General features: G+C 39.4%; 1 protein-coding gene and 1 long non-coding RNA gene across 2 annotated transcripts in view; one reads left to right on the forward strand and one right to left on the reverse strand.

Annotated features, from left to right (window-relative positions):
- Nucleotides 1-22734, reverse strand: part of LOC310635488 (uncharacterized protein) — a 310115-nt gene that overhangs the window by 215768 nt on the left and 71613 nt on the right. The gene's annotated exons all lie outside the window — the stretch shown is intronic.
- Nucleotides 10406-22734, forward strand: part of LOC310635498 — an 838887-nt gene continuing 826558 nt past the window's right edge. Inside the window, exon 1 of the long non-coding RNA XR_014491437.1 lies at nucleotides 10406-10566. This is a non-coding gene — a long non-coding RNA (uncharacterized lncRNA). The remainder of the gene's footprint in view (nucleotides 10567-22734) is intronic.

The following is a 22734-nucleotide window of genomic DNA, read 5'->3' on the forward strand; positions in this document are numbered from 1 at the left end:
CTTAACCTTTTTGCAAGTCCACCATATGTGAAAATATGTTGCATCTTCATTGCCACACCTCCAGCATTTTGGCTGATAATTCGGGTACATACTTGCAAGCTTTTTAGGATCTAGATGCCATCTATAAAACATTTTATAAAAGTTCTCTCTTAAATTTTGAGCTTGTGTAAATTTTACGTTCCTCACCCAAATCTTTTCCCACGTGTCCATTGTAATAACTTCTTGGATGTTTTGGGCCCATTTTATCATACAATCCTTAACAAGTTCTGTTTCTGAGTCAATCTCTATCAATGCAAGATATATCCGTTTAATATGTGCTGGACCCTGATTCCTAATTTGCTTTATCAGGTTTTCATCAGTCATTGTAAAACCAGTTTTCTGATCTTCTTTCCACCTGGCCCGTAGCTGAATATACCTATGGAGAAAAAATCTTTACAGCATCGGACTTTCCTTTCACCACCAGACATATCCACAGCTGAGCGTCCTTTCGGCTTTGGCCCAGTCGCTTCATTCTTTCTGGCACTACTAGTACTAGCCCTCTGCTCTTCCCCAGTAGCATATTGGATGCCTTCCGACCTGAGGGGCTCATCTTCCAGCGTCATATCGTTTTGCCTTTTGGTACTGTCCATAGGGTTTTCATGGCAAAGATACTGGAGTGGGTTGCCATTTCCTTCTCCAGTGGATCACGATTTGTCAGAACTCTCTGCTATGACCTGTCTGTCTTGGGTGGCCCTGCACGGCATAGCTCATAGCTTCATTGAATTACTCAAGCCCCTTCGCCACGACAAGGCAGTAATCCATGAAGGGGAAGATAAGGTTTACTCCACGGTTATTCTTATTGGGTATTATTACTGATTGTACTGTTATAGAAACTAAGTTGATGTTGAATTTAATAACGGTAGCAAGTCTTTTGGTTTCGCAATATTATAGAAGAGTGGACGTTAAAAGTTTGAAACTTGGCAGAAATGGCAAAAATTTCAGCATATCTGAAAGAACAGTCGCAACAGAGATATATTTCGGAATGGAGAAGATGGATTGAATATATTCAGAATAAATATGGGACTAAAAATTTCATTTAGCATATGAATGAATATTAGAATTATAAGATGTATTATTATTATTTACCTATGTATAAGGGGAGTTAAAGTGCGATAGGATTTAAAGTGTATTCACAGTTGGTTAGCATATTTTAGTTTAAGCTTTTTGGAGGCAATACCTTGCTTTCAGCTCTGGGAAGTCAGGGGGGAGGGGGGAGGAGGGGAAGTGGGGGGGAGAGGAGGGATGGAGTATACTTAAAATGTACTGTAAAACATTTCAATAAAAAAAGGTCGGCAGTTTGGTGGGTCAAATCCCGAGTGCCGCGTAACAGAGTGAGCGCCTGTTACTCGTCCCAGCTTCTGCCAACCTAGCAGTTCGAAAGCACGTAAAAATGCAAGTAGAAAAATAGGGACCACTACGGTGGGAAGATAACAGTGTTCCGTGCGCCTTTGATGTCTAGTCATGCCAGCCAGATGACCACGGAGACGTCCTCAGACAAGCGCTGGCTCTTTGGCTTTGAAACGGAGCTGAGCACCGGCCCTTAGAGTTGGAAATGACTAGCACGCATGTGCGGGGGAACCTTTACCTTTAAATAGTCCAAGCTACTTTTGTGGAAGTTGCATTTGGATAGTTTGGCATAAAGTTTAGCTTTTAGTAGCTTCTGTAGCACTTCTCTCATTAGCTTCACATGTTCCTCTATTGTCTTAGAATAGATGAAGATATTATCCAGGTAAACCAGCAACCCTTTGTACAGATGATCATGCAGCACCTGGTTAATTAGCTGCATGAACACTACTAGTGCTCCCTGTAGTACAAAAGGCATCATTCTGAACTGGTAGCATCCCAAGGAACAATTAAAAGCAGTCTTCCACTTATCTGCCTCTTTGATCCTCACATAATAGTACACCTCTCTCGAGACTTCCAGCGGCATGGACGGTCGGGATTGACCGCCAGCCTTCCGATTTCATTAAAGCCGCAGATCAGCTGATGATCAACTGTTCCACAGCTTGAAAACCCTTCTCCTCAGGTGAAGAGGGGAAGGGGAGACTCTGGGTAGGGGTAGAGCTCCCCTAGAGCCCCAGAATGTTTATTCTGGGGCTTGAAGTGTGAGAGCTCCCCTGAAGCCTGGAAATACTCCGGATCGGAGGACTTTTCTGCTTTGAAGCAGAACAAGACACTGAATCCACTCCTGCTGGATTTGATTATCTTGAGTAATTGATGCAGGTGGAGCTGATGCGGGAGCAATATAAACAGCAAGTATAAGACTTTAACTCTGCAACTTCAACTTTTTTCCTGTTTCAACGATTGTTTTAAAAAAGAAGGGGAAGATGGCGCCTGAGTGATTCTTTGTAACAAGAATCGAAAGCGTCTGGCTGGTGTGGTTTTTTTTCTCAAACTGAAAGTGATTGTTTGGATATTGAGGAGGAATATGCAAAGTGGATTCTCAAAACTTTAAAAAGATTTTGTTAAACTTTGGAGCTGTTTAAAAATGATTATAAGACTTGGATATTTAACAGTTAAACTACAATAGCAAGTGGGGCAGAAAAATAAAAGTGTGTAACAAAAGTTAATTAGGTGTTAAAATGGCTTCCAAATTGCCTAGAATTCCCGTTTCTAAAAGTCCGGGGGTATCACCTGTTCAGCAATATTGGAATTCAATCTTTGATGTTACCTTCTGCAGCTGCTGCATTTGTACTGACTTTAAAAGACTTACAAGATTCCTTAAAAGATGCTTTAAAACTTCAGTCTGAAAAAATATCTGAGCAGGTGGCAGAACTTATTGAAGAAAACAATAAGGAAATATGGGAGGATATTTTGATGGCATTTCAGGGGCTCTCAGGTTGTATTGAGAGTCTGGATGAACGTGTGGAAGAAGTGAAACAAAATAATCTGATGCTGGAGGCTAAAATGTGTGAAGTTGAGAATAAAATGGATAAAATTGATGATGAAGTGGTGATGACACAATATAGAGACATAGAGTTTGCCCTGAGGATAAGAGGTTTAAAAGAAAATCCACAGGAAAATCTGGAGGAGATGTTGGTGGACGCTCTGGCGTCTATTTTGGGAATTCAACTAGAAGATTTTTTTGTGGAGATAGATAAAGTATTCCGTGTTAATTCTTGGATCGCGAGGCAAAGGAAACTGCCAAGAGATGTGGTTGTGTATTTTACAAAGAGAAAGATCAGAAATGAGATCATTCAAGCTTTTTACAATAATAGATTTAAAATGGCTAATCAAGAAGTTTTGATTCTGAAAGAGATTCCCCCAAGAATTTTGAGAAAAAGGAAAGATTTTGTTTTTCTGGCAGATGAATTAAAAAAACAACAGCTTCAGTTCAGATGGGAGATACCAATGGGGATTGTGGTGAATTATGCTGGAGTAAGATATCGTCTTAATACAATCCTGAAGGCACGTGATTTTTATTCTAATGTATTGAAAGCAGATTCACCACCATCTTCAGAAGTTAAAGGAGGAAAAGAAGAAGGAGGAAAAGAAGAAAAAGAGCGACAGGTACAAGAAGTACAGCAAATTTCGGAAACTGCAACCCTTGTTTTTATTAGAAGAATCTAAGACTCAAAGAGTGACACGGGCTGCATCTAGACATAAGAAACAACAACAACAGCAACAGTGTTCTATAACTACAAATCAGGAATCTATTTCTAGTGAAGCAGTGGGAGGAGCTAGGCCAAAGAGGCAGATGCTTGTGGATCTGCAAGAAATGCTCCGAAAGCTTCAAGTCGCAAAAGATGGCGACAACTTTCTAACCTGGAATGTTAATGGATTAAATTCACCACAAAAGAGAAAGTATTTCAGTATTTGAAACAATTTAAGAATAATGTTATATGTTTGCAAGAAACACATATTCAAAACACATATTAGTCAAAATAATATCAGATTAGATGCTGAATGATGGATGCTGAAACTGTGATGGATAAGATTGACGACGATTTAACCATGGTGCAGTACCATGAGATGGAATTTGCTGTGAGAATTAGGGGCTTAAAAGAGGATTCTAAGGAAAATTTGAAAAAAGTAGTTTCAGAAGCCCTGGAAGGCATTTTGGGGCGTTCAGCAGAAGATATTATGGTGGATATAGACAAAATATTTCATGTTAATTCATGGATTGCAAGACAAAGGAAATTACCTACAGATGTGGTGGTTTATTTTACAAAGAGAGCAATTAGAAATGAGGTCATTCAAGCTTTTTATAATAGTAAATTTGCAATTGCAGAGCAAGAAGTTTTGATTTTAAAAGAGATCCCTCCAAAAATTTTAAGAAGAAGAAAGGAGTTTGCTTTTTTGGCAGAAGAATTAAGAAGACAGGATATACAGTTCAGATGGGAGATTCCAGTGGGTATGGTGGTGATGTATGCAGGCACGAGACATTGTCTTCTTACAGTGTTACAGGCACGTGATTTCTATGCCAATGTTTTAAAGGCAGTCCCTATACCACTTTTGGAATATATAAAGAAGAATGGTGAGGGAGAGCGTCAATCACAAAGTAAGAATGCACAAGGTGCTGAAGGAGTTATGCAGCTGAAAGATGGAGAACTCCAGAAAGTTACAGGAGTGGATCAAATTTCAGTATCATCGGAAGAGGTTAGAGACCAAAGAATGACACGTGCTGCTGCTAGATGAATGAGACAAGAGCAAGAGCAAGAACAGCAGAGAGTTATGACGGCACCTCAAAAACTTACTTATAGTGAAGCAGTGGGAGGAGCGCGACCAAAGAGAGTGCAGGTGATTTTGGAAGAAGCGCTCTAAAAGCTTCAGGTCGCGAAAGATGGCGACAAAGCTTCTAACCTGGAATGTTAATGGTCTAAATTCACCACATAAGAGAAAGAAAGTATTTCAATATTTAAAGCAATTTAAGAACGATGTTATTTGTTTACAAGAAACACATATTAGAGCGAAGGATCAAAAGTATTTGTTAAACTCGAGGTTGGGTACACAGTTTATTGCTTCTGCGACTGATAAGAAGAATGGAGTGGTCATTTATGTTAAGAACACTTTGACAGCGACTTTAATTGAAGCAGATAAACAAGATATGTTATGATTGAACTGTTAATAGAAGGCAAGAAAATGCTTTTGGTTGGATTATATGCTCCTAATCAACAACAAGGAGATTTTTATAGTTTATTACACAGCAAGATTATTCAGTGGGATTATAAATCTTGTATCTTTATGGGAGACTGGAATGGCGTTTTGAATGTACAAATGGACAAGGGAGGTCTTTTAAAAAGCATCCCAAGTCATGCTAAACTGCCTACATCTTTTTTTGAGATGAAGGATGACCTGGAACTGAGAGACGTTTGGAGAGAAAGGAATTTGCAAGAAAAAGACTTTACTTTTTTCTCCGACAGGCATCAATCTTTTTCTAGGATTGATTTTGTATTAATTACTAATGATTTTTTTCTAGGATTAAGAAGATCAAGATTTGTCCAAGAACTATATCTGATCATAGTCCAGTATGGTTAGAGATAGAAAAAGATAATAGGGATAGATGGTCTTGGCGCTTAAATGAAAATTTGTTTAGATACCAGGAAAATGTGGAAGAGTGTAAATAACAGATGAAGGAATTTTTTAAAATTAATATGCATAAAGGTACTTCTATTGAGATGGTTTGGGATGCAAGTAAAGCTTATATGAGAGGTGTATTAATATATTTGAATAATAAACATAGACGTAAATTGGAATTCAGGAGGAAAGAATTAGAGGACGAAATTAAGGAAAAAGAAAAGGCTTTAATTTTGAATCCATCTGTTTGGAAGATCGAAGAGGTAATTACTTTACCTCAGTTTGACAAGTTAATGGCAGATCAAGTGGCAACTAATTTGCGGTAAGCTAGACATAATACTTTTTGTAATGCTAATAAACCAGGTAGATGGTTAGCTTATTAGTTAAGGAAGAAGCAAAGGGCTGCTAATATAGATAGAATAGAACATAAGGGTAAAATAGTGTATCAGCAGAGTCTTATTAAAAAGACTTTTGTTGATTTTTATTCTAAGTTGTATGCTAGAGATAAGATTAGAGATGTAGATATAGATGATTATTTGACAAGAGCTAATATTCCTGTTCTTACGCAAGAACAAAAGGAAGGGATGAATCAATTGATAACTGATGAAGAAATTTTTTTAGCAATCAAACAATTGAAAGTGGGTAAAGCACCAGGTACTGATGGATTGACTGCTGTGTACTATAAAAATTTGCAGTTAGAAATGGTGAAGCCTTTAAGGGAATTGTTTAAGAAAATTCAAATGGGAGGAGGGGTACCTCCATCTTGGAAGACTGCTTTTATTTCTTTGATTCCGAAGGAAGACCAGGATGTCACCCAAGCTAAAAATTATAGGCCAATATCACTTTTGAATACTGACTATAAGATATTTGCAAAAATTTTAGCTAACAGGTAATTCATGGTGACCAAACTGGATTTATAAGTGGTAGACAAATGAAGAATAACGTGAGACATATTGTAGATTTATTGGAATTTTTTGAAAGAAACAACCAGATCCCTGCAGCGTTGATCTTTTTGGATGCTGAAAAAGCCTTTGATCAATTGGATTGGCAATTTTTGATGAAAGTATTAGAGAAAATGGAATTTGGGGATAAATTTTTACAACCAATTAGGGCAATATATCAAAAGCAAACAGCCTGTATAATAGTTAACAATAGCTTGACAGAAACATGTAATATTGGAAAGGGCACAAGGCAGGGGTGCCCGTTGTCACCTCTGTTATTTGTTCTAACATTGGAAATATTACTGATTAAAATACGTGATTCAGAAAAAATTTAAGGGAGTTCAAATAAGAGACCAGGACTATAGACTGAGGGCGTTTGCAGATGATCTGGTTGTTACAGTAACCCAGCCAGATTATTCAGTTGTAGAATTGATGGAGATAATAATGCAATATGGGAAAGTTTCTGGATTTAAGATCAATGTACAAAAAACTAAAATATTGTCTAAAAATATGACAGTATCACAAAAGGCTGTTTTAGAAGAACTAACGGGATTTGAAATAGTTAAAAGGATTAAATATTTGGGGATATATCTGTCAGCCTCAAATGTGAAGTTATATAAAAATAATTACAAAATGTTATAGGGAAAAATACAAAAAGAATTAGATAGGTGGAAAAAATTACAACTATCTCTATTGGGAAGAATTGCGGCTGTGAAAATGAATGTTTTGCCAAAAATTTTATTTTTATTTCAAATGATACCTATACTTAAAAAGGATTTAAATTTGGAGGAATGGCAAAAAGGAATTAATAAATTTGTTTGGGCAGGGAAAAAACCATGAGTTAAATTTAAGATAATGCAAGATACGCGTGAAAGAGGTGGTCTTAAAATGCCAAATTTCAAATTAAATTATGAGGCTGCTTCTTTGTCAGCGATAAGTGACTGGTTTAATTTAACACAAGGGAGATTATTAAATCTTGAGGGTCATGATTTGTTATTCGGGTGGCACGCATATTTATTGTATGATAAGAAGGTGGATAGTGTGTTTAAGACACATATTTTAAGGTGTGCTCTGTTGCGAGTTTGGAAAAAAGTATAGACATAAGTTAAGCTACAAGATACCCATTTGGGCAATACCTAAACACGCAACAGAAAATATAAATGTGGGATTTTAACATGATGAGACTACATATAAGGAAATCTTAAGTTTAGAAAGGAATGTATGGCAATTAAAGCCATATAATATCTTAAAAGAAGAAAAGATTGTACAAACTTGGTTTCAGTATGGGCAATTACAAGTTAGATGGAAAGAGGATCAGAAAACTGGTTTTTCGATGACTGACGAAAACTTGGTAAAGCAAATTAGAGATCAAGGACAAGCACATATAAAGAGGATATATAATGCATTGATAGAAATTGATTCAGAAACGGAACTCGTTAAAGACTGCATGATAAAGTGGGCTCAAAATTTTCAAGAAGTTATAACAATGGATACTTGGGAAAAGATCTGTGTTAGAAATGTGAAATTCACACAGGCCCAAAATTTAAGAGAGAATTTTTATAAAATGTTTTATAGATGGCATTTAGATCCTAAAAAATTAGCAAGTATGTATCCGAATTGCCAGCCCAAATGTTGGAGGTGTGGTTGTGAGGATGCAATGTATTTTCATATATGGTGGACTTGTAAAAAGGTTAAAGCTTTTTGGATTAAAATTTGGTGGAATATGCAAAAGATATTTAAGAAAAGGATAAAGTTTTCTCCACAATTGTTTTTATTGGGTATTATTACAGAAACTACTGTTATAGATATTAAGTTGATGTTGAATTTAATTACAGCAGAGAGACTTTTAGTAGCGCAATATTGGAAGAAGGAAGAACTGCCGACTATAGAAGAGTGGACTTTAAAAGTTTCTAACTTGGTGGAGATGGCAAAGATTTCAGTGTATTTGAAAGACCAATCGCAACAGAGATACATTGTGGAATGGAGGAGATGGATTAATTATATTCAGAATAAATATGGGACTAAAAAGTTTCATTTAGCATTTGAATAAGTAGTGGATCTAGTTAGTAGTTTTTATTAATATTTTGACGATGGCGAGTTAAAGTGCGATAGAATTTAATGTTTTATTGTTGTTAGCATATTTTAGATTATGTTTGTTTGTATTTTTATACCCTGTATTCAGCTCTGGAAAGTCGGGGAGGGGGACGGGAGGGGAGGGAGGGGCTGGGGAGAGGGGAGGGGAGGGGTAGGAGGGGGTTTTTTGTATTCAAAAATGTATTGTAAAACTTTTCAATAAAAAAAAATGATGTTATATGTTTGCAAGAAAAGCATATTTGTGTATCTGATCAAAAATATTTGATTAATTCTAGACTGGGTATACAATTTGTTGCATCTGCTCCAGAGAAGAAAAATGGAGTAGTTATTTATGTAAAGAAAGACTTAACAGCTAATTTAATTGAAGCAGATAAACAAGGAAGATATAATAATTGAAGTATTAATAGAAGGGAAGAAAACACTTTTAATTGGAGTATATGCACCTAATCAACAGCAAGGAGAATTTTATAAACTGTTACATAACAAAATAATTCAATGGAATTATAAATCGTGTATTTTAATGGGAGATTGGAATGGAGTGTTTGACACTCAGAAAGATAAAAAAGGATCTTTTAAAAATACTCCAAGCCATGCTAGATTGCCAAAATCTTTTTTTGATTTGAAAGATGACTTAGAATTGCAAGATGTCTGGAGAGAACAAAATTTGGAAGAAAAGGATTTTACTTTTTTTTCTGATAGACATCAATCTTTTTCTAGGATTGATTTTGTATTAACTACTAATGATTTTTTTTTCTAGGATTAAGAAGATTAAGATATGCCCAAGAACTCTATCAGATCATAGTCCAGTCTGGATGGAATTGGACAAGGGCAAGGGGGAAAGAAGATAATGGAGATTAAATGAAAATTTGTTTAGATATGAAGAAAATGTGGCAGAATGTAAAAAGCATATGCGAGAATTTCTTATTATGAATATGCATAAGGGTACTCCCATTGAAATGGTTTGGGATGCAAGTAAAGCTTATATGAGAGGAGTGCTAATATATTTGAATAATAAACATAGATATAGATTGGAATATAAGCATAAAGAAATAGAGGAGGAAATAAAGTTGAAAGAGAAAGCTCTTATTCTGACCCCATCTGATAAGAGGTTGAAAGAAGTAATTAACTTGCTAAGAGGACAGTTTGATATGTTAATGCCAGATCAAGTGGCAACTAATTTACGATATGCCAAACATAATACTTTTAACAATGCTAATAAGCCAGGTAGGTGGTTAGGTTATTTATTAAGGAAAAAACAAAGATCACATAATATTGATAAGATAGAATATAAGGGTAAAGAAGTGTTTCCTCAAAATCTCATTTAGAAAGCTTTTGTTGAATTTTATTCTAAATTATATGCTAGGGATATAAAGCAAGGTTTAGATATGGATAGTTATTTACAGGATGTGAATATCCCAATACTTACACAAGAGCAACGGGAAGGGATGAATCAATTGATAACTGCTGAAGAAATTATTTTAGCAATTAAACAATTAAAAGTGGGTAAGGCACCTGGCACAGATGGTTTCTCAGCTATTTATTATAAAAATTTACAAGCAGAAATGGTGGAGCCTTTAAAAGAATTATTTAGAACAATTCAATCTGGAGGAGAGGTGCCTCCATCATGGAAAACAGCATTTGTAACTTTGATCCCAAAGGAAGATCAAGATCTTTTTCAACTTAAAAATTATAGGCCTATATCGCTTTTAAATAATGATTATAAAATATTTGCAAAGATTTTAGCAAATAGATTAATGGGGGTTATGCAGCAAATGATTTATTCTGATCAAACAGGATTTATAAGTGGTAGGCAAATGAAAAATAATGTGAGACATATTGTAAATTTATTAGAATATTTGGAAAGAAATAATCAAGTCCCTGCAGCGCTGATTTTTTTGGATGCTGAAAAAGCATTTGATCAATTGAATTGGCAATTTTTATTTAAAGTTTTGGAGAAGATGGAGTTTGGTGATACGTTTTTACAACCTATTAGGGCAATATATCAAAAACAAACAGCTCAAATAATAATTAATGGTAGTTTAAGAGAAGCTTGTAATATTGAAAAGGGTACAAGACAGGGTTGTCCATTGGAAATATTGGTGATCAAGATGCATGATTCAAAGAAAATAAAGGGAATCAAAATTAAAGATCAAGATTATAGATTGAAAGCGTTTGCGGAAGACTTGGTTATTACATTAAGTCAACCAACTCAATCGGTTTTTGAGCCTGGGAGATAATTTGGGTCAGAAATGTTAAATTTACCCAGGCTCAAAATCTAAGAGAAAATTTTTATAAAATGTTTTATAGATGGCATCTGGATCCCAAGAAATTGTCCAACATGTATCCTAATTTACAGTCTAAATGTTGGAGGTGTGGTAGTTTAGAAGCTACCTATTTTCACATGTGGTGGACTTGTAGAAATATAAAAGCTTTTTGGATTAAAATTTGGTGGAACATTCAAAAGATTTTTAAGAGAAAGATAAAGTTCTCCCCACAATTGTTTTTATTGGGCATTGTTGTAGATTGTGATGTTAAAGAAACTAACTTGATGTTGAACATGATAACGGCAGCACGGTTACTGGTGGGACAATATTGGAAGAAGGATAGTTTGCCCACTGTAGAAGAATGGGTGTTTAAAGTTTCGAATCTTTTTTTTTCTTTCTTTTTTTTTTTTTTGCAGAAATGTCTAAGATTTCTGCTTATCTGAAGGATCATTCACAGGAAAGATATATTTCAGTTTGGAGGAGATGGATAAATTATATTCAAAACAAATATGGGACCAAAAGGTACCATTTAGCTTATGAGTAGATTTTAGTGGGATATTGTTATTGGTACGTTGTTTGTAGTTATGTTAAAAGAGAGTTAAAGCACATTATGAATTTGGTTAATTGTATATTATGCATATTTTTTTTAGAATATGATTATTGTACCTATAATCCTGTACTTAGCTCTGGGAAGTGGGGGGCGGAAGTGGGTGGGTTTGGGGTGGGAGGGATTTGGGGATATATTGTAAAATTTTGTTTTTGTAAAACTCTTTAATAAAAAAAACCAACTCAATCGGTTATAGATTTAATGGAAATAATTTTACAATATGGACAAGTTTCTGGATTTAAGGTAAAAGGCAAAAATCTAAAATATTGTCTAAAAATATGACTAAAGAACAAAAGGAAGTTTTAGGAAAACTAACAGGATTTGAAATAGTTAAGAAGTTCAAATACTTGGGGGTATATCTTTCAGCTTCAAATGCAAAATTATATAAAAATAATTATGAATTGTTATGGTTAAAAATACAAAAAGAATTAGATAGTTGGAAAAAATTACAATTGTCCTTATTGGGAAGAATTGCAGCTGTGAAAATGAATGTTTTACCTAAATTCTTATTCTTGTTTCAAATGATACCTATACTTAAAAAGGATTTAAGTTTGGAGGAATGGCAAAAAGGAATTAATAAATTTGTTTGGGCAGGGAAGAGACTGCGAGTTAAACTTAAGATAATGCAAGATGTACGTGAAAGAGGTGGTCTTAAAATGCCCAATTTTAAATTATATTATGAGGCTGCGGCATTATTATCAATTAGTAATTAGTTTAATTTAACACAAAGGAGATTATTGAATATTGAAGGATATGATTTGTTATATGGTTTGCATGCTTATTTATTGTATGACAAAAAAGTGGATAATGTTTTAAGACACATATATTAAGATATGCCCTGTTGCAAGTTTGGAAAAAATATTGTTATAAGCTGAATTTTAAAATTCCAATTTGGGCAATACCTAAACATGCGATAGAAAATATAAATGTGGGATTTAAGCATGATGTGACTACATATAAAGAAATTCTTAGATTGGAAAGAAATGTATGGCAATTAATCCATTTAATATTTTAAAAGAAGAAAAGATAGTACAAACTTGGTTTCAGTATGGGCAGTTACAAGCTAGATGGAAACAGGATCAGAAAATTGGTATTTCCATAGTAGATGAAAATTTGGTTAAACAAATTAGAGATCAAAGTCCTGCACATATAAGAAGGATATATAATGCATTGATAGAAATAGACTCAGAATTGGAACTTGTTAAAGATTGTATGATAAAATGGGCCCAGAATATTCAAGAACCAATAACGATGGATACTTGGGAAACAATCTGGGTCAGAAATGTAAAATTTACACATGCACAAAATTTAAGAGAGAATTTTTATAAAATGTTTTATAGATGGCATTTGGATCCTAAGAAATTGGCATGTATGTATCCAAATTATCAGCCTAAATGCTGATGGTGTGGTTGTGATGATACAACCTATTATCATATATGGTGGACTTGTCAAAAAGTTAAAGCTTTTTGGATTAAAATTTGGTGGAATATGCAGAAGATTTTTAAGAAAAAGATAAAGTTTTCTTCACAATTATTTTTGCTGGGTATTACTATAGACTGTACTGCTATAGAAACTAAATTGATGTTGAATTTAATAACGGCAGCATGACCTTTGTTAGGCCAATATTGGAAGAAGGAGGATTTGCCTACTATAGAAGAATGGACTTTAAAATTTTCGAACCTGGCAGAAATGGCGAAAATCTCAGCATATTTGAAAGACCATTCACAACAAAGATATATTTTGGAATGGAGAAGATGGATTGATTATATCCAGAATAAATATGGGACTAAAAAGTTTCATTTAGCATTTGAATGAGTATTAGATTTAGAAGATTTGTTATTATTTAGTTATTTTTAAGGAGAGTTAAAGTGTGATAGGACTCAAAGTGTTATTATAGTTAGTTTGCATATTATAGTTTAAGATTGTTAGGGTCAATACCCTGTATTTGCTCTGGGAAGTTGGGGGGGAGAGGGAGGGAGGGGTAATTGGGTGGGGGTGGGGGAGGGGTGGGTCTTATGTTTATAATGTATCTGTAAAACCTTTTAATAAAAAAATAGTACACTTCTCTCAAGTCCAGTTTTGTGAACAACTTCCCCTTAGACCTGTGTCCCAGTATGTCTTACATATTTTCCACACACACACACACACACACACACACACACACACCCCACTAATCCCCTTAAAATCCACACATAGTCTCAATGATCCATCTTTTTTCTCTTTAAAGAGCACTGGTGCCACCACCTTGGATTTAGGTGGCTGAATTAAGCCCCTAGCTAAATTCTTGTCCACAAAGGCTCGGAGCTCCTCCATATCCCCCGGGGTCATAGAGTACATTTTTGGTTTGGGGAGTTTTGCCCCCAGCAGAAGCTCAATTGCACAGTCTGTGGGGCAGTGAGGGGAGAGCACATCTGATTCCTGCTTGCTAAACACTTCCGCTAGGTCTTGATACTATTTTGGAATACTTGGCTATCCTAGGCTGCTCTCTGCTAGTGTATTAACTGGCTCCACTTTCATTTTTGTAGCAGATCACACTCTCCTAACTTTTGGTGGTTCCTCCACTCCCAGCACTTTCTCAGCTTTGCTCCTCAGTCACCACGTTGCTTCTCCAGTCAATTGACAGGTTCCACTTTTTTAACCATGACAACTCCAATATCATTGTCTCTGCCATCTTTGGGGCTACAATAAACCGGATAGTTTCTTTTTTTTCTTTTAGAGAAAATTTTATTAAATGTGCATTTAAAAACAAAAGTGGACATGATTCAACTTCCCTGGCTACAACACTGCTATTAGTATTACCTTATGTTACAGAATAGGGACATGGTGGCTCAGTCGATTAGGACACTGAGCTTGTCGATCAGAAGGTCAGCAGTTTGGCGGGTGGAATCCTGAGTGCCGCATAACAGTTACTCGTCCCAGTTTCTGCCAACCTAGCAGTTCCAAAGCACGTAAAAATGCAAGTAGAAAAATAGGGACCACTACGGTGGGAAGGTAACAGCGTCCCATGTACCTTTGGCGTCGAGTCATGCCAGTCACATGACCATGGAGACATCCTCGGACAAGCGCTGACTCTTCAGCTTTGAAACGGAGATGAGCACCAGCCCCTAGAGTTGGAAATGACTAGCACGCATGTGTGGGGGAACCTTTACCTTTATGTTACAGAAAGAAAAACAGAAACTTAAAATACATTCTATGATGGGACAGAGTATAACAAAATGTACACATAACATCTGGAAGCAAGCTCTGGCAGGGCAGAACGGACTCTCTCTAGCGATTGGGGAGGAGCGCCTCCCCCTCTTTGGGTTGGCAGGTGTTTCTCTTGGCTCCATCAGGGGTGGTTCTCAGGTGCTGTGTGTCACTGATACTCCATTAGGTCCAATTCCACTGTAGTGGCTAGCTGGTACCACATCTGGAGGTTGTCAGGGATTCCCCTGGGCAGGCAATTCTGGTACACCTCTCTGCTTAGCCCATCTTGAAACTGGTAGACCAGTAGGTGTCATCCTCTCAGCTTCCTGGCCAGGCTGTGGAATTCCCAGATGTATTTGACCATGGACCAGTTCCTGTCTAATGGAGTGGATTTCGGATTCTGCCCAGCAGGCTTGTGTGGAGTCCCCAAATCTGATCCTGGGCCCCTCTAGGAAGGCATCGATGTTCCCCAACTCCAGAGCCTCCTCATTGTGGAGCTCCACCATCCACTCTGGCTTTTTCCAGATTTGCAGCAATGGCGTTCATACAAGCCCCTTCATCCAGGAACACCGCTCTGTGACCCTCCAGACAAATTCATACTTGGTTAAGGAAATAGGTGAGTTTCTCTGTCTATGTCAAATGTGGCTTTCAATAGCAGCAGCTCATTGTCATCATGGACCAACAAGTAACCCGGAAGTACCCCTACCACTTACTGGGTGGCATGGGCTGGAGCCCCTGCCACTGCCAGGGATGGCTGAGTCTGCAAGGCAGCTGCCGATTGGGTCCCAGCCATGCCCAGTCCTTTGCCACCCCCCTGGCCCACTCAAAAGCTCTTATTTCATCACCAGCTGTAGAAAGGAGCTGATAAGTTTGGTAAGATATTTCCCACAGAGCATGGATTTGTTTTTGAAACTCTTCCATTGTAAGCTTTCACATCTGATGTTCAAGGTTACTCTTTATCTTGTATTCTTAAATATTCTCTTGGTTTTTTTTAAAAGAGAAAGTCAGAATTGCAATTTCAAATTTAGCCACTGAGTGTCCCCCAAGTACTTTAAAAGTTCTTTTCTTTTGTTATTTCTTTCTTAAACGTTCTTTTGTTTCCAAAAAACACCCCTGAATTTGTTTGCCACCTTCTGAAGGGAGGGTTAAAATCCCCCTCCCTCTCCACAGGGGGAAAAGTACTTAGCAGCTTAATTAGGTGAAAAAAAGATGATTAAGGTACAAGAGAGGAATCTTACCCTCGTCTCTTCCACGCTGCTTTAATGTTGCCTGATAGTGATTTGACTTCGGCTGTCTGCAGCCTAGGAGCTGGCCATATTCCTATGGTCAGTCTTTCGTCTGCTGGTACAAAGGGAATGCAGGCACTAACGAGGGGGTTGCTGTCCCACCGGAAAAGCCCCTTCTGTCTGGACACCCCTCCAGGGTGACTCTTCGGTCCTTTTAGGACCCCCCAGTGATGCGAATCTGGACGTGGAAGACGGGAGCCATCTTCCAGGTGTCCATTTACAGCTGTTGGCAAACCAGAAGCCCATATAGCTTTGGTTTGTTATGAAAACAGTCCACTTCTCTGTCAGACATCTGTGTTAGTGATCTTGGCATTCTTATAGGTTTTCACAGTCCATGGACAGCTTTTTAGACTCCCCTTTCCTCCTCTACCCTTTTCTCATTTCTATGGCAAGTTGAGCAGTGATAGAAGTTAGCAGGCATCTTAGTGATTCAACTTTGACAGGTTCACTTGCATTCCATGGCCTTCCTCCACCCTTAGTAATTCACCACTGTCGTCCTGTCTCTGTTTGGCAAAGCTGTGAGAGAAAGCAGTTACAGGCAACTATGGAGTTGAGTCAGGTTTGACATGCTGACCCTCCAGAAGAATGTTAGTCCTGGAAAATAAAACACAATAGTGCACACATGAGACATCACCATCCACTTCCAAGACCATCCTCACTTGGGCTGGCCTGGATGAAATCTGCGTGCTAACCTAGCTGCCTTCACAGCTATTGCTCTCACCCATTCAGCAGGCTACCATGAAATGCTGGGTGGACTTACTTATGGCTTTTTGGCAGCTGCAATTCTACAATAACTGGATTTACAGTCTGGTAATTGGAAAAGCCTCTATATCAGACATGTCAAACACAAGGCCCGTGGGCCACAAATTGCCCTCCATATGATTGAATGTGCCCCACGCACCTGTCCTGGAAATAACAAAGGTCCAGCCCCTGCCACCTTGCCACCGGCCTGGCCTGGGTGAACACTAGCCCTTGGCATGTTTAAAGGAGGAGGCAAGCGCACGTGGCCTGGTGGAGCCCAGCAACAGTTGCAGCTCATTGGCCCCTCAACCACTCATTGGCCTGCAGTGATGGCCAGGGATGTCCAATAAGCTGCGCTTGGCCCCTGCAGCACATTCTTGCACCTCAGGACCCAGCAGTTGGGCTACTCCACCACTTAGCAGCAGCAGCAGCAACAGGAGCTCCACCGCCCCTCCACCCTCCTCTAGCCCAGAAAGGTTGTGAGCCTAGAGGTGAAGTTGCCATCACAGCTCGCTGGGCATATGGTAAGCCGCACTTGGCCTGTCCTGCCAAGTGCACATGGGGCCTGCAGCCAAGCCATTCCTTCCAGTGCTGCCTCTGGCAACAACCTTTCCACCCTTCCACTCCCCTCTAGCCCAGGAAGGCTGCCAAACTGAAGGAAGTTGCCATTGCAGCCCACTGGGCATCTCGTTAGCTGCAATCAGCCCATCTCGCCTGTAGCGCATTTGCGCACGTGGGGCCTTCAGCCAATGCTGCCTCTGGCAACAACCTTGTCTCCCCTCTGCTCTCCTCTAGCCCAGGAAATCTGCCAAACCAAAGGAAGCTGCCATTGCAGCCCACCAGGCATCCCATTAGGTGCGCTCAGCTCATCCCGCCTGTAGCACATTTGCACACATGGGTCCTGTAGCCCCATGGCGGCACTGACAGCAGCCTTGAGGAAGAGGTAAGCATGGCTGCACACCTCCTTGGGGAAGCGGAGCTGGGCTGGGCTGGAGGGGGCAGGCCAAGGATTTTCTTTCTCTGCAAACAGTTCTTAAAATTGCAGCTCAGTGTGTTGATAATCCCAGAAGGTCAACAGTTTCTAAACATATAGTTTCATTCTGTATTAGATAGCCCAATGCTTTGTTCCCAGCTGTTTTTTGCTATTTCTAGGTGTCTTGCCAAATTCTAAGTCTATGCAGCTATAGTTTTCTCTAGTCCTCCACTAGGGGTCAATAACTGTTTATTTTCCAACTTTAAAGCAAAGACATTATTTTTTTATAATTTCATCAATACTCTTTCAGTTTTAAAACTAATTTTAACAGTTTTCTTAGTTTTCAAATTTCTCCAGACTGTAGTATTTTTAACCTCATTTCAATATATTTTTGTTCCACACAAGAGTTTAATTCATTGCTTATGTCTATGGGAGAGTGGAGGTGTAGTTTCCTCCCTTCTCACTTTGGGAGGATTTTTGCTTCTTGGGCATTTTTTCCAGGAAATCAGATACAAAATAGGAGAGAGAAGATCAAATCTCTTGCCCAGTTTCAAGTATGTTCTAGTTAGTGCCTTTGGACTTGTTCAAGTTGGTGCCATTGTTCTAGTTGGTGCCTTTGGACTTCAGCTGCAAGTAGTTTGGGCTGGTCACTGAGGTGTGGTCAGCCTTTCTCCTGTTGGTTTAGAGGGCTTCCCTGGATCAAGTGGGAAAACCGCCATTGTTCCACAATCATCAGGGCATGCCTCTTTCTTTGTCACCTCTCTGGGATAACTTTAGACCCATTTAGGGTCCCCTGGCAGGGTGAAACGAGCCATGGGATGCGGAGCTCTGCAATCCCTTGGCTGTGCGCTATGGCACAAAACCGTACTTCCTAAATGTTAAATTTATTTGATCATCTTTTTTCTTTTTTTGTACAGTGGTTTTGTTGTTGTTGTTAATGTTGAATGTATGTGTCAGAACCCATATATTATTAAGGAAAACTTTCTCTCATTCTATCTCTTCTATTGCTCTGGGTTCTGTCATACTCCTGGAGAGAAGGGGGGAAAATCTCTGCGGGCTGTCTCTTAGTTTTCTCTGTTGCTACAATGTATCTCTTTTGCTCTCTCTACATTCCTGCTCTTTGAACTATTTATCCCTTGATGTCACCATAGGAGGGGGAGAAAGAAATGAGTTTCCAGCCATCTGGCTTATCTCCCGTTATGGAAGGAAAGGTGTGAAGCCAGGCTCACTATGAGCCTGGGAATGACGGGTGTTATCAGTGACTTTCCCACAATGGACACCTGAGGATTGGACAGTTCGAACTGACTAGATGAACTATTGTGCTGGGGTTTGCTGGCGACTCTTTTAACCTATTGATCTGAGTGGGAAATCCTAAGATCCTGTCTATTAGGCCTACTATTAGTTTCTCTTAATAAAAGTTCCCTTTGGAATGAAGGGTTCTGGAACAAAGGGAAATTGTTTAGTCTAACTGTTGCTTTTTTGCTTTTTGTAATCAGCTTTCGCACGAGAGAAATTCCATGCAAGCTTGGGAAACATGTTGTCAGATTCTACTTCAAACCCACATCTTAAGAAAGCAGAACTCTTGGAAACAATTTCTTCCAAACAGGAACTTTTATTAAAAGTAGGTGATAGCAGGCATAATAGACAGGATCTGAGATTTCCCGTGCAGTGCATTAGATTATAGTATTCCCAAGCAAGACCCCACCCCATAGATTGACTGCCCAATGTGGGATGGCCAATCTCCAAGTGTTAAGTCCATTGTGGGAACTGGGGAGATAACATTGGTCTGTCTTCAGCTCACACAGCGAGGTCAGCAGCTTCTTCACACCTTCCTCTGAGAGCATAGACATAAACCAGGCACTGAGGCTACATTCCTTATTTCCTCCTTTGTTCTTAACTGACAGTTTAAAAGAAAGAGTTCAGAGATAACACAGGAAACAAATTGTTGAAGATACAGACCCAATAAACAAAGTAAAGAATTACATTTTAGCGAATAGAGGAAGTGAAAGTAATAGCCCTGCAGACACATCCCCCCTCCCCCTTGGGAATATGGCCAAACCCAAGGAAAGGTGGGATTTGTTCTTAGATCAGAGAGGATAGATAGAAATGAAATGAAGTGGGAATGGGTTCTGACACATGTACATGAATGGGATATACTGAAGGAGGGAATAAGGGAGTGTACAGGAATGATTGATGTCTTTCTTTGTTGTTGTTGTTAGTTTCAAAGTCGTGTATGACCCATCGCAACCCCATGGACAACATTCCTCCAGGTCTTCCTGTCCTCTACCATCTTCTGGAGTCCATTTATGCTCACACCTACTGCTTCAGTGACTCCATCCAGCCACCTCATTCTCTGTCGTCCTTCTCTTGCTCTCAACCTTTCCCAGCATTAGGCTCTTCTCCAGTGAGTCCTTCCTTCTCATTAGGTGGCCAAAGTATTTGAGTTTCAACTTCAGGATCTGGCCTTCTAAAGAGCAGTCAGGGTTGATCTCCTCTAAGACTGACTGGTTTGATTGCTTTGCAGTCCAAGGGATTCACAGGAGTCTTCTCCAGCTGTTCTGTACCAGCTTGCTACCGGCCCTGCAGAAAAGGCAGGGACAACCCCTTTACAAGAAGGCAAGAGGCTGGAACTAAGCCTGCCAAATTTATTGACACAAAAGCAAACAGAAGAAGACACGAACCATGAAACAGGAGCTATTCAAGCGGTTGCCTTCAGCAAACCAGCCCTCCCACGCATTCTTCTTTTATACAGTTCAGGGCGTGGCTTCTCTCTGCCTCCTTCCGAGGTGCCCCATTGTTTACTCCTGATTGACTGCCTCCTGCGTTGGCTATGTGGCCAGCTGTGGGTCATCTTCATCCACGCTGTCAGGCTCACACAGCTGGGTCTGCGTCGTGACCAGGTGGGAGGGGCCTGGCTGAGGGCTCTCATCAGCAAGCTCTCCAACCCCCTCAGCAACCTCTCCAACACCCCCCTCCTCCTCCTCTGAATCATCCGAGCCAAATGCCGAACCCACAGGCTGACCCTGAATCACAACACCAGCACCATGGTTCAAAGGCCTCAATTCTTTGGCGCTCAGCCTTTCTTATGGTCCAACTTTCACAGCCATACATTGCAACTAGCAATGGACCATAGCCTGGACTATGTGCACTTTTGTTGGCAGGGTGATGTCTCTGCTTTTTACTGTGCTGTCTAGATTTCCAGAAGCAAGCTTTTAATTTCTTGGTTGCAGTCCCCATCTGCAGTGATTTTGGAGCCCAGGAAAATAAAATCTGTCACTACCTCTATTTCTTCCTCATCTATTTGCCAGGAATTGAGAGGGCCGGATGCCATGATCTTGGTTTTCTTAATGTTTAGTTTCAACCCAACTTTTGCACTCTCCTTCTTCACTCACAACAAGAGGCTTTTTAGTTCCTCTTCACTTTCTACCATTAGAGTGGTATCATCTGCATATCTTAGGTTGTTGATATTTGTCCAAGCAATATTAATACTAACTTTTGATTCATCTAGCCCTACCTGATGATGTGTACTGCATATAAGTTAAACAGGCAGGGTGACAGTATACAGCCTTGCCAGACTCCTTTCCCAATTTTGAACCAATCAGTGGTTCCGTATCAGTTCTCACTGTTGCTTCTTTCTTATGATGTAATTTATGATGTCTTTCTTATTATGTAATAACTCTGTTGTCTGATTTTCATTGGCTAACAAAGTTTATAAAGCAATGCTACCAACTTTCTAATGCGTGGCACTTCTGGATGTAACTCTGCCAGCGTTACAGATTGTTGGCCACCCAGCTGCTTAATTTGATCAGAACAAGTGCTGCTTGATCAAGAAATCTCCACTTGGGTTAACTGATTAGATTGATATGGTATCTCAAATTTAAGTAAGTGACTGGGACCTTACAGGAAGAAACTGCTTCCATGAGTTCTGCTTTCTTAGGATGAAATAATGAAGTGGGCCCTGACATTAGACAGGATCTGCAGTAACAGTCAGCCCGGAAGGAAGTCCCTTACTGGGGAACTTAGCAAAACATGTCAGATATTTGAATGGAGAGAGAGGAGCCTGCAATGGGGGGGGAACCTCCCACCAAGCAGACCCCTGCAAATACTCCAGCTCCGGATCCTTGAGCTCATCAGAAGAGGAAGCCGCCACAAGCCCAGGTGGTCAATGGGTGTTGGCAAGAAGAAGAAAGCCAGGAAGGTGTTCAGATGGAGTAGTCATCAACCAGGTTGGAAGGTTGAGATGGAGAGGCCCCTCCACCTTAGTGAAGATGAGGAGGACCAACTGATGTATTCCAACTGACTGTTGGAGCAAGCAATCGGCATGATGAAAATAGCTCTCAACTCCATGAGGGAAGAGAAAACTGAACCATACAGGGGCACCATTCCAGAACGCCAATGTGAATTGCACTCCCTTGTCTGATATGATGTGCTGGGGTGCTCCATGCAACCGATAAATGTGTTGGACAAACAGGGTTGCTAGGGTTTGCTAGGGTTTTTGCTGTAGGAATTTTTGTGCAGGGTATAAAATGTACTTGTTTGGAGAAGAGGTCTGTCATGACCCAGATAACTGTATTTCTGCTACTCTCTGGTAGTTTCACTATGAAGTCCATGGAAATCTCCTTCCAAGGTGCTGAGGGGGTCACTATGAGCTGTAGCAGTCCCAGTGATTTCCCTTGCAATCTTTTTGCTGCTGCACAATTCGGGCAGCTGGCCACATAGCTTTCAATGTCTTTTTTGATGGATGGCCACCAAAACTGTCTTTGGCTAAGTGCAATGTTTTCACAAACCGAAAGTGACCTGCCGATTTTGAGTTGTGGCAAAGCTGCATAAATGCAAGTCTCTGGCTTTTTGGTTTCTCCCCCACCCAGGGCAGTCCATCTGTGATGGTGCATAGGTTTTTGTGGCTGAGGAACCATTCGTCAGTTTGTAAGGCTTTTCTGAATTTAATCCCCAGATGGGTAGCTAATGTGTTTTCAGCTTGGCTTGTGCTTGGGTAGTTATGCATGCTGCCAGCTGTGTTTCAGATGAGTGGTTTTGTTATGCTGGGTGGTATTGTATTGCGGCATTTGAGATAAAGCATCTGCTA

The sequence above is a fragment of the Vipera ursinii genome (assembly GCF_947247035.1).
Source record: "Vipera ursinii genome assembly, chromosome: 2".
NCBI classification, from domain to species: Eukaryota; Metazoa; Chordata; class Lepidosauria; order Squamata; family Viperidae; genus Vipera; species Vipera ursinii.